The following is a 13,616-nucleotide window of genomic DNA, read 5'->3' on the forward strand; positions in this document are numbered from 1 at the left end:
TCAGCATACAAGAGCATATTAGGCATTTTCTTAAAACCTTTCCTGAGCAGGCAAATTACACTGTATCCCCACCAGTAACCATCAATTAGCAGGAAAAGCTTTCACCAGTGTAGCCTTCAAGGCCCTGATTTATCCTGTCAGGTTTGTGAGTAACTGAACTGACTCCATGATATGATGAGCCTAAACAATAAACTTTTATGGTTACTCGAGTGGCTGAAAAGTCGAATCTTCTAGAAAATATATTTAAGGAAAAATTCCATCTATGCTTTTGATGGTTCAGATGCATCCCCGAAACGCGAAATTTGTCTAATGCAAACCCAAACAGAAGTGACCATGGGAAAGCTTGTCAGAATGCTGACAACAGAGGGTGAGACTGTCATTGTATGGTTTCAGATGGACTTTCCAGGGGCCTTCCCATTCTTTTTCTTAACTGAAAATTAATTATTCTTCAATCTGGAGAATGTTATTTATGGAAGGGATGAGCTTAGTGAGCAAAGAAAGCTAGACTCAATGTGCGTGGCCTCTCCAGAGTTTATGTTTCATCCAAAAGAAAAGATGCATCCAGTCTGATTTGTAATGTTTCTATTCTCTACCAGGAGGAACCCAGTCGAGACAGTCGGCTATCACAGAAATGTGGAACATGTCATCCTGTTTCGCAGGTGGCGCTGTCCTTCCTGAGGTCACGCACCTAAAGCCACTCATCAGCAGGTGTGTAAAACATCCTTGCAATTTCTGAAGCTTGGGGTCCAGGGAGAAAGGCAAATGACTTGGGTAATAAAAGGCTAATTAAACTGGTAGAGGCTCTCAATGTTTAAAAATCGTGAGAGTGAAATCTTGCTTTCTATATAAAAATCACTTTAGATTCACTGTTGGCCTAATTCTCTTGTAGATTAAATCTCCCCAGGAGCAAATCAGGGGAGTTGGGGGATGTGGGCACGTGCTCTCTACCTGGCCCTCCAGCAGCTGCTGTTGTGGTTGTGCCAGCACAGCTGCTTTCTGAGCCTCGGAACCTTCCTGCCCCCTTCCCTGCCTCTCCCAGGGCCCCCATCCACATTTCCTCTCTTTGCCCCTTTACACGGAGGTGGGTAATGCTGCATGCTGTTTGCCCATCCTTCACAATTCCTTGTTGGTTCTATAACTTCCCTCCTAGCACTGTCAATAGTCCTTTAGATTGTCTCAAAATCCCATGTGGTCGTGTCTTCTCTTTCTGGGAAGAGGCAGAAAAAGGGAGAAGTTAGGGGGACCTGGGGTGAGTTCAGAGTGAGAAGACCGGCTATGCACGCTCCTTCTACTACTTATATGGGTCACCAACCTTGTGAGACTCACTTTGTCTCTTGGGTTCTCAGTTTCCTTATCTGCAAATTCTGGAAAGTTGACATTAATGGTGCTGTATGACTAATCTGATTATGAAATCAATGTGTTGTCATTGAATTCAAGCATGATAAGTGCGGTCACCCCAGTGAAAAGATAACCTGTCACCACTGACTCCAGCAGGGTCACCTATATGGGATGGTCAGAGAGGGACTCCTGCAGAAAGTGGCATTTTGACATGTTATTTTTTTTTTTAAATGTTATTTATGTGACAAAATTATGGGAGAGTAATCTGATATGGAAAAAAAATCACTTAAAACATTTAACAACCTCACCTCCTTATTGTGCCATTGACTCACTAGATGATCATTCAAAGTTCTCACAAGTGGAGATACTGGCATTTATCAGCATAAACCAGCTGGAAATTCTAATATTAAGAGAGTTGTTCCTGGTCTTGCCTTTATCTTATTTAAAGAACAAAGTAGAAATATCTGTTTCCCAGCACTGGCAAACACCTTTAGTTCACATTACTTGTGGGCTAAAAGTGAAGGCTGAAGTTGTGGATTTGGGACAGTCTGGCACACACAGATTTTTACCCTAGAATCTTGAGTGTGGAAATTGAATCATGCAACTACTATTCGTCAAACACCTGCTGAAACAGTTCAAAAGACCACAGGGGAGACACATGAATGGAAAGTACAGTCCCTGACTTCACAAGCCATCCACAGGCTGCTTTGGGAATGAGGGTCAGACAAGGATAGACAACGAGGAGGAGGAAAGAAGGTGCATGCAGGGGCCTCTGGGTGGCTCAGCGGTTGAGCGTTGAGCGTCTGCCTTCAGCTCAGGACGTGATCCCGGCGTCCTGGGATCGAGTCCCACATCAGGCTCCCTGCAGGGAGCCTGCTTCTCCCTCTGCCTATGGCTCTGACTCTCTGTGTGTCTCTCTCATGAATAAACAAATAAAATCTTTGAAAAAAAAAAAGGAGTGTGCATGCAGTCAGAGCTTTCCAGAATCAGTGCAGGATCCCAATAGAGCTCAGAAGAGCCATGTTGCAGAGCTGCGCACATCATTCCAAGAACCACAACTTCCCTCTGCTCCCTGTGCCTGGAGGACTGGGGGACACACCACACGGGAACACGCCCGGGACTCGAGGGACCCAGCAGATGCTGGCTTTGCCCCTCCTGTCCGTGCCCCATGGGTCCATATTCTTTCTGGTGTTCTCGCTCAATGTCTAGCTTTCTCTTCCAGGTCAGCGAGCTGCTCCTTGCTGGGCTCGGTTTTGAATATTATTCTCCATCATGGTCAACACTGTTTTCTTCTTCACCTCTATGAACAATTTCTAGTCTAACTGGAAATTAAATTACGACATTTTTACATCACCCATTTCTTTATAGACAATTCACAAATGATGCCATTTAATGCTTATCACAAAAATAACACACCTCAATCAGAACTGTACAGAGGAGGGCTTTCTAAGTGCTGTGTGATTATGGCAACAATGAGCATGAGAACAAAAGAGAGAAATGATTAAGCATTTTCTCAACGTCTATTTGAATTATGCCCTTTGGTGAAAACAAAACAGAAATCAACTTTGTGGCTTCAATTAAACACTTGCTAGAATAGACTGTTCACACCACGACACAGAGACTCTATTTAAACGCTTCGTACACTTTCCCTCCAAATCAACCCCTGAAGACAAATGAGGTGAATGCATCCCCTGGGGGTGTGGGGAATTCTATATTTTAAAAGCAACAAATTTGCTCATGAAAAGACTTTTCACATTTTTGTTTCTATTCTACTGTATATTCCTGTCTGTTTGAATAGAGAATAATATTTTCTACCCATATTTTCAGAGAATATTGACTAGCTGGGAAAAAAAATCCATATTTCCCTGGCAGTTTGAAGAATACTCTGGGGTGACACTTCATGACATCTCTTTATGCCCTCTTCCCATGGTATGTGGGCAATCCCCCAGACTGAAGGACACATTTCCATTCCATACAGAAGGGAATATACTGGATCTTGAGACATGGAGATTTGCTTATTCCAACAAAATCATACGACTCCTCCCCATTCCAGAAACGTGGGTGCCCCAGGACAAGGCAGGCGACGTCACCCTGGCCACCAAAGGAAATCTTGCCTGCCGCATCCTGAAAGTCAGATGGGTCAAGAGCTGGAGGGAAGACAGGTGCAGTGGAGAGTGACAGCCAGATCCAGAGGCCCGACCAGAGTCCCGTCACAGCTGGAGGAACAACAGGACGGTGCCTCATCCATGCCCTCCCCCTCCTGAGGAATTAAGAAGCTCACCAGGGTCTGGACACTTTGCACTGCTTGTTCCCTTTCTGCCACCTGAGGGTTTCTGTGCTCACAAACACACGTGCATTCTTTACATAAAATATAAAGAAAATTGTTTCTCTAGGAACTCAGAGGGCCTCAAAGAATAACACACCTGCTTAGTAATTCGTAAGAAATAATGGGTACTTGATCTGAATGTATATTTTATCAGTTTGTTGGGATCTGGAGGAGGGAAGAGTGTTGTCTGTCTGTTTAAATCATATATATATATATATATATATATATATATATATTTTTTTTTTTTTTTTTTTTTTTTTTTTTAAGGCAGGAAAAAACCCCAGGTAAGGCAGCCTGGAGCAAAGGCATCAATGAGCATCAGGCCAGAGTGGACACAGAGGAGATGCCGTCATCTGTACAACGGCTTCAACTCATGGTGGAAGGGGGCCCCGGGGGCGTCTAATACTTGCACGCTTATGTGGCCTGCAGCAGAAGTGGAGACAGCCTAGGGGTGCGAGTGGCCCGGAGCTGTCCACAGTGTCTCAGTAAGGACTTACCACACGCCAGTTATGCTTAGAAAGGCCAGGGACTCATTGGCAACATCTCTTCTGTAATCTGCATTTGAATTTTACTCAATTTATTCTATTTACAGTGCAAACTGGACTATGTTTTCGTTTAATCTGTATGCTCTCCTAGCAGGCGCTTCTGAAACTCCTATGGAGACTTCAGAGTTCCAGTAGCTTCATGACTTTTTTTTTTTAGGTTTTATTCATTTATTTGAGAGAGAGAGCACAAGTAGGGGGGAGCAGCAAAGGGAGAGGGAGAGGCAGGCTCCCCATGGAGCCTGGGATCACGACCTGAGCGGGAGGCAGACGCTTAACTGACTGAGCCACCGAGGCGCCTCTTCATGACCCTTGAATAGATCTGCTGGGGATACTGAGGCTCAGGCTCAGGACATATGAATCAAGGGGGAATAAAGATCATGGGTTCCAACCCATAAAGAAAGTGATTTGCAAAAGCCATGAGTATAATAACGACTGATCACTGAGCGCATATTTCATGTGGACCCTATGCTAAATAGAGTAGAAATATAATTTCAAAAAGTCCTATCAGTTCTATAATGTGAAATTGCATATCCTCATTCTCTCTGTGGGAAAAACAAAATTGAAGCCTAGAGGTGTTTAACAACTTGGAAGCTGACAGGTGGAGGAGCAGAGTCAGATCTAAATCTGGAAACTGAAGCCAAAGCCTTGCCAACATCTTGCTACATTTCCTCACAGAACTCTCTCTCTCTCTCTCTCTCTCTCATATTTTGTTGTCTCTAATTTTTTTATTTGGACACATGGATTTTTCTGCTTTTATTAATTTTTTTACCTTTTCTTTTTAAAAATTAAGGTATATTTGAGAAATGTAATTGTACATATCCCAAGGGTCCGAGGTGATGATTTGCTGTACACGTACATTGTGGAGTGATCATTAGGCTATGTAACACATCCCTCACCTTCCAGAGTTTGCTCCTTGGTTGTGCGTGCGGTGAGAATGCTCAAGATCTACTCTCAGCCCCTTTCAGGTATACAAACCATATTATCAACTGTAGTCACCAAGCTGTCCATTGGACCCTCAGAACGTATTCTTCTTCTAAGTAGAAGTGTGTATGCGTGACTCACATCTGTCCATCGCCCCCAGGCCCCAGGATGCCACCGCTCACCTCTGTGCTTCCTCACAGAACTATTTATTTATTTATTTATATTTATTTTTTTTATTGGAGTTCAATTTGCCAACATATAGCATAACACCCAGTGCCCATCCCATCAAGTGCCCCCATCAGTGCCCGTCACCCAGTCACCCCATCCCCCACCCACCTCCCTTCCCACCACCCCTAGTTCATTTCCCAGAGTTAGGAGTCTCTCATTTTCTGTCTCCTTTTCTGATATTTCCCACTCATTTTTTCTCCTTTCCCCTTTATTCCCTTTCACTATTTTTTATATTCCCCAAATGAATGAGACCATATAATGTTTGTCCTTCCCTGATTGTCTTACTTCACTCAGCATAATACCCTCCAGTTCCACCCACGTCGAAGCAAATGGTGGGTATTTGTCGTTTCTAATGGCTGAGGAATATTCCATTGTACACATAAACCACATCTTCTTTATCCATTCGTCTTTCGAAGGACACTGAGGCTCCTTCCACAGTGTGGCTATTGTGGACATTGCTGCTAGAAACATCGGGGTGCAGGGGTCCCGGCGTTTCACTGAAACCTCTGTTTAGTTGAGGATACAGCAAAGCTTCAGAGAAGAAATATCAGTGTTCAGGTGATTGAAGTACCTCAAAGGCTGCCGTCAAAGAACAAAACAACTAAAGCCCTATCTTCACCACCTCAGGCTGATGTAACACAGGACCCCAGCCTGGGGGGCTTACACAACAGAAATTTAAGTTTTCACAGTTCTGGAGGCCGGGAGTCCTAGATCAGGGTGCCAGCGGGGTTGATTTCTGGGGAGGACTCTCCCCTTGGCCTGCAGGTGGCTGCTCTCTCCCCGTGTCCTGACATGGGCTCTTCTCTTACCAGGGGGTGTCTTCCTCTTCTCCTGAGGAAACCAATCCTGTTGGATCTGGGTCCCATGCTTATGACCTCATTGAACCTTAATGACCACCTGAGAAGCCCTATTTCCAAATGCACTCACATCTGGGGGCATGGCTCCAATCTGTAAATTTTGGGGGAACACTGTTCAGTGCAGGGCAAACTATCTGAAGTAAAATGGATCAGGAGATATTAAGATGAGGGATGTGACACTTTCTCCTTTCCTGGGAATATTATATCCTTTACTTCTTCTCTAGGAGGTATTTGTACTTGTTAGTAAAGTTATGTAATTTGGTTTAAGATTACATAAAATGATTCAGTATCACATGTAATTTCTCACCCTTCACATTGCCAAAAAAAGAATTTAAATATTTAATAGTTGGTTTATGCCATTAAATTTCTGAAATAAACTGTCAATTTGCATTGCACTCATTTACATTTCCACACAGAGGGTAGAAAAGTATTTTCTTAACATGAGATAGATCTGGATATTATTAGACTTTTACTTTTTTTTTTCAAGTTGAAGGATGTTTCCAAGTTGAAAAATTGCACCTTGTTGTTTAGTTAATTTCCTTTTGCAACATGAAGGATTTTTTTTTGAATGTTTCATTTTTTTGAAGCCAAATCTGGCTTTGTGCTTTCTGAGTTTTGTGTCTTGGTAAGATGTCTTCCCTTGTCACAGAATTATTAAAATATTTTCTTATAAGTTGTTTTATATATATTTTCATAAATTTCTTATGCTGTCTTCAGCTCTTTGATTTATTGGGAATCTCTCTTTGTTCACACCCTAAATTAAAGAGGCCTGTATTATGTGATAGTTTGTAGTGTTAGCTTTGCTCGGGTTCGGGTCCCAGCTCCATTCCTCATTAGCAGGGTGACAACTGCAAAGATATTACTGCTCTGTCCCATTGATTCCTCAAGTGTATAATGGCAATCAAAATAGTTTCTATGAATAGAATCATGTTTTAGATTAATTAATAGTAATAACTTAGTATAAGAGTGTACGGCATTGGTGTTAGTATCCGACCCTAATATTATGCTGAATGAAATAAGTCAGTTGGAGAAAGACAATCATCATATGGTTTCACTCACATGTGGAATATAAGAAATAGTGAAAGGGATCATAAGGGAAGTGGGAGAAACTGAGTGGGGAAAAATTAGGGAGGAAGATAAACCGTGAAAGACTTCAACTCTGGGAGATAAAGGGTCACTGGAAGGGAAGGGGTGGGAGGATGGAGTGACTGGGTGACAGGCATGAAGGAGGGCACATGATGAGATGAGCACTAGGTGTTAAACTGTGTGTTGGCAAACTGAATCTAATAAAAAAAATAAAATTGCGAAAAAGAAAAAAACTATACTACCCTGAGTGCACTTTCTTTTCTTTTTTTTTTTTAAGATTTTATTTATTCATGAGAGACACAGAGAGAGACAGAGAGAGACAGAGACACAGGCAGAGGGAGAAGCAGGCTCCATGCAGGGAGCCCAATGCGAGGCTAGTTCCCGGGACTCCAGGGTCACACCCTGGGCCACAGGCAGGCGCCAAACTGCTGAGCCATCCGAGCTGCCCAAGAGTGCACTTTCTCTCCTACCACCTGTGCTCTTTCCCAAATCATCTTTCTTCATGTGTTCCCATGCTGGAAAGATCTTATAATTCTCCAATCTGTTCTATTTCTACTCTTTTTTGTTGCTTCACCTTGTGGAGATTTGAGATTGGCTTCATCTTATCTTCCAAGTTTACTAAGTAATAAAAAATTCTACTACTCTAATTTACAAAAGTTTTTCTACTCCTTTTACTTTCCTTCCTTTTTAAAATATACATATGTACATTTATTGTTATTAATAATGGCACTGTCAGTCCCCCAAATATGGGTCTTTTTTGCTTACTTCATAAGTGGACGTCTAAATATTTTTTATGCATATCTTTAAAAATCAGAAGTTTTTGAGTGGGGAAATGCATATTATTTAATGTTATATAGTACCCAGCCTGTTGGGTTAGCAGCAACATTCTAACAGTAAAAAAATCAGACATAATATAGTTTGTAATACTTTAATTTGCCTTAAAGATGGTCTGACCTGATTCATACAGAATTACATTTTTATTACCTATTTCTAGAATTAAAATAGTCTTAGATCTATTATTCTGGTTGATGTAGGATCCATTTATTCCCTTGCATTTCATTTCTCTTGTGTTCTACTTATCTACTGGAATGTTAATTTTCTACAATTGTGATCTCTTTGCAAAACTTAACTGAACTCTTCACTGTTAGCAGAATTCATCTGAGTAATGGTGGGGTTTAGAAGTACTCTATGGCAACCAATAAAACAGTGAATATTAAAATGTAATAATCTAAGTTGAAATATAGTATGAGGTGTAGAGAATCCTTAGAATGAAAATTCATTAATGTTGATCAATGAGGAATGGGGAAATATTATGTAATGAAAAATTCAACTATTTAGTTATTGAATTGTAAATATTTCATTGCTATTTTTAAAGATTCAGTTATAACATTTTAAATACGATGTTAATAAAAACGATATATAGATATATCTTTGTTTTCATTTTGAACATATGATTTGCAGACAGTTTAAACAATCAAGGGACTATTTAAGATCATGAAGTAGAATACTCCAGTTCAGGTAGATATCTCCAGAACTACAGTCTGGGTATTTTAACAAATTTACTGAAAAGTCACATTAATCTACAGATCAATAACAAGAATATGTATCGGCTGACTGTCCCTCAGATGATGTCTTAGGGAGAGAGTGGAAAATTTTATTTGCTATAATTCTTCCCTAAAAAATTTAAACTAATGCAAAAAAAAAAAAACCACTTTGTCATGGCAATGAAACTTCCCTATACAATATATACTTAGAGATTTGAGTTACAACAGATACATTACAGAGAAATTTACTGAATGCCACATCAGTTTACCTAGGAGGAAGTTTGCAACATGCTTAGACTAAATATGAGGAATGTTAATGAAGCTGTTTCAAATTTCCTATCAGGTTTTCATATAGTGTAGCACAGCTTTATTCTGCTATAGATACAAGGTTAAGCTTGTGTTTGCTCTGAGGACTTTTGAAATGAGTTGGGGCATACGTGTCAAAAATTTTGTCGGACGCCTGGGTGGCTCTGTATCACAGAGTGCCTCCCTTGGGCCCAGGTCCTGATCCTGGAGTCCTGGGATCGAGTCCTACATTGGGCTTCCTACTTCTCTCTGCCTCTCTCTGTGTCTCTCATGAATAAACAAATAAAATCTTAAAAATTAAATTTGCTTAGTACCTGACAAATACTCGGTTTTTATTTATATTTTTAAAGTTTTTACTTAAATTCTAAATAGCACACAATATAATATCAGTTTCAGGTGTACAATACAGTGATTCCACCCTTCCCTACAACATCACAAGTGCCCTCTTTAATCTCCATCCCCTATTTAACCCACCCACCTCCCTTCTGGTAACTGTAGGTTTGTTCTCTATGGCTAAGATTCTCTTTCTTGTTTGGTCTCTTTCTTTTTTCTCCCTTTGTTCATTTATTTGTTTCTTAAATTCCACATATGTGTGAAATCCTATAGTATTTGTTTTTGACTTTTTTTGTTTTGCATCATACTCTCTAGCTCCATCCATGTCATTGCAAATGGTGACATTTCATCCTTTTTTATGGCTGAGTAATATACCATTACATCATCTTCTTTATCTATTTATTAATTGACCGACATTTGGGCTGTTTCCATAATTTGGCTATTGTGGATAATGCTGCTATAAACAGAGTGCACTCCCTTTGAATGAGTATTTTTGTATACTTCGGGTAAATTCCCAGGAGTGCAATTGCTGGATTATAGAATAACTCTATTTTTAACTTGCTGAGGAATCTCCATAGTGTTTTACACAGTGGGTGGACTGATTTGCCTTCCCATCAATAGTGAAAGAGGGTTCCTTTTTCTCCATATTTTCACCAACACCTGTTGTTCCTTGTGTTGTTGATTTTAGCCATTCTGACAGGTGTGAGGTGATATCTCATCGTGGTTTTGATTTACATTTCTCTGATGATGAGTGATGTTGAACATATTTTCATGTGTCTGTTGGCCATCTGTATGTATAAAGATCTGATTTTTAATCTCATTCTCTGTAGAAGTTTGCCTAAAGCTTTTCCTTCTAAAGACTGATTGGGCTGATTTTTCAGAGATTTGGGCAACATTCCAATAATCACAAATGGAATTTTTGTCTTCTTATATTTGTAAATATCTCCTTTGTGAGCATAAGAACACAATGCCAAATCATCATGGCTTTCAAACTTCTTACATCTTACCATTACGAATTATGACCCTCATTGTGCCAATAGTGAATATAAAAAATCCAAATGGCGAGTGGTAGCAGATGAGACTGAGAGGTGGAGAGGGGACATGTCATGGACAGTTATATCCTGATCAACAGACTGGATATTTTTTCTACAGGTGACAGGAAGCTTTTGAACGATTTTAATAAGTGATTGGATGAGAAGTGTGTTTCAAAATCTCATTCAACGGGATGGTGGAGTAGCTGTTCTCAACACTTTTTGCATCCTAACACATTCGGTGGATAAAATGTAGCCCTGATAGAAAAAAAAATTCTCATGGAAGTCTACTACAAAGATAAAAAGATGCCTCTGGTTTTATGCACACTTCCTAGGATTTTATTATAATTCTTCTCCATTTTCTCCAACTAATCAGTATTCCTCAGGTCCAATAGGACTTTTCAATAGGAAAGTCCAATGGGAAAGTTGAAAACTGCTGCTACTGACGTATATATAAGACTGAGACCAGGCTAGCCGGGTTTGCTGGGGAGCTGAGAGGTTCACTCTCATTGAGAAAGTTCTACAGAAGTACTTGTTAGCATTTAATTAAATTCAATATTCTAAATTCTGAATTACACAATGAATAAAGTATGCACAACAATTTCAGAACCTAGAAATCTGCAACCTAGACTACTGTCTTGTTAGTAGCACTTCCTGGAGAGTAGTTATTGCAACATGTCTGTATTAGAACACAGTATTAGTAGTGTACATATCCAGATAAATAGAGAATAAGAGAACCAAGGTTTATGAAAATGGAGTCAAGGAGTATAGGACAAAGGAACAATTCTGTTGACATCTCTTATGTTTTATGAGAAACTGCTGCAAAAATTCCAAGTTATTTTTCTAGGCAGATTGAGCAATCCTTATTAGGCATAGTGTTATCATTGTACCCAATGAGCAGCAACAAAAGTCATCATCTTAACCTCTTGTAGTTTCAATTAATGAATTATTTTTATTTTACTCTCATTATATGGGAGATGAAAAAATATTTTTATCAATTGTTTTTCATATTAACTTCTAATGTCAAAGACCAAATAATTTCTATTTAGAACACTCACCATTTTATAGTGTCGTGTTGCCTGCACTAATTTCACTCAAAACAGGCAAAGCAGGGCAGTGATGGAGAGTACAGCCTTTAAGGCTGGTCCTCACACTTACCAAATGACTTTGGGTTGGGCATAATCACACACCAAGTAGCAGAGTGCCAGGCTCTGGGTGATTCTGATCATTAAAATTTATTGAGCACTAACAATGTGCCAGGAAGTGTGAGACACTTCACTTAATGCTGATTTATTTAATCCACCTGGTAGCCCTGTAGGATCAGTGTTCTCAGGGACACAGACAGGGACCCTGGAACTCAAGCTGCCTGGCTCACAACTCTTCACTGACCCCAGGAGGTTAATTCTACCTATGGGTATCAAAATGGTCAAAGAAAAGGGCATGGTTTTGCAAACAACAAAAACAAATCTTAGAGGCAAGGGTCCAAGCAAGGCTCATAATTTTTTTCCCTTTAATTCCACAGTTATCTTGGTTTTCAGAAGAGCACAGGATAATCTGCTTTGTGCTTCATAATACTTAACCGTACGAATTGGATACTCACTATTTTTTTCTAAGGGTCTGTATCTCTTTATATGTTTGACTTACATTTCATAATTGTGAAAATCAGAAACATTAGTTTTTATCATTTGTTTGCTTTTATATTTAACAATCACTTAATTGGACAGGATGGTAACTCTTTGAAAGTTATGATCAATAAACCATCTGGATTGTTCTTGGATTACATCATGACAATGAGTTGGTTAGTGTTACTAAATTCCCTTTATGTTCACTGCTGCCATAGTGTAAGGATATTTTGATGCAAACCATTTATGTTTACATAAATAATAACACTAACTTAATGTAAATTGGTAAATTGTATAAAAATTAAATTTTTCTAAATCTTAGCTAAGTCAAAGACAGAAAAGGTTTATGTTTGCCTCTTTATGCCTCTCTACCTGCAAGTCTCTACAATTCTATCAAGTTAAAAAAAAATCTGGTACTGGGAAACTGAGCTAGTTCTTTGAAGAAATGTATTAGTTTATGTTCTTATCTACACTACACATGAAAATAAAGACTTTGAAGAGTGAGTAAAAAAATAAGCATAAAAAAACACTTTCTAGAAAGATATTTAGAAAATAGTTTGAGTTGGGAGATTTTTCTAAGTACAAAAGCAGTTGAAGTTAAAGGGTCATTTGTCATTTCTTGACACCAAGATGAAAAGAATCAAATCCTGAGTTTAACTCTTTCAGAACATGACATCATTCAGTCCTTGTGGGGCTTTCATTTAATTTTATTTTTTTAAAGATTTTTTTAAATTTATTCGAGAGAGAGAGAGAGAGAGAGAGAGAGGCAGAGACATAGGCAGAGGGAGAAGCAGGCTCGATGCAGGCAGCCCAATGTGGAAATCGATCCAGGGACTCCAGGATCATGCCCTGGGCTGAAGGCAGGTGTTGAACCGCTAAGCCACCCAGGGATCCCCAGGAGCTTTAATCTTAATGTGACTCTGCCAAAAAGAAAAAAAAAAAAAAAAAAAGGTGGCACTAGTCTCTTTCATTAGCTATCAATTATGTGTTAGCTAACACATCGACCTGGATTCACAGTGGGGGCACGGCCTGAAGGGGTCAGAAACTGTTCCTGCTAAAAATTTTAAAGACAATTTTATTGTTACTTAAGACAAGTCTGGCCAAAGGGAGAACATTTCCTATTTGCTTTGCTTCGGTTGGATGCAGATGTGAGTAGCTCAGGTAGGTAGCACTGTTGTCCAAAGATTGCAACTTTGGATCTTCAGGCATATATGATCTGACTTAAAGACATCTTTTTCCTTTTTCAGACAGCTTATTCCAAACATAAGTCCAATGAAATGATGATGAAACAATCTCTTAGTGGAGGAGAGCATGGCAGTGGAGACAAACAGCCAGTGTCATGCAGGAGTTCTATGGAGTTACGAAGGGCAGGTACCCGGAGCGTGCTAACATTAGAGAAAGTAGAGCCCTCTTGTTTCCAATGAATTCCTTCCTTTCCCTTTTCTCCTTTTTCTTTCTCTCTTTTATAGCATTTTTTCA

General features: G+C 39.6%; 1 protein-coding gene across 1 annotated transcript in view; it reads right to left on the minus strand.

The window, feature by feature from the left end:
* The window catches only part of LOC129514655 (docking protein 6), a 363,401-nt gene that overhangs the window by 1,596 nt on the left and 348,189 nt on the right, over positions 1 to 13,616 (minus strand). The window lies entirely within an intron of this gene.

This window comes from Nyctereutes procyonoides, unplaced genomic scaffold (assembly GCF_905146905.1).
Source record: "Nyctereutes procyonoides isolate TBG_1078 unplaced genomic scaffold, NYPRO_anot_genome, whole genome shotgun sequence".
Classification (NCBI taxonomy): domain Eukaryota; kingdom Metazoa; phylum Chordata; class Mammalia; order Carnivora; family Canidae; genus Nyctereutes; species Nyctereutes procyonoides.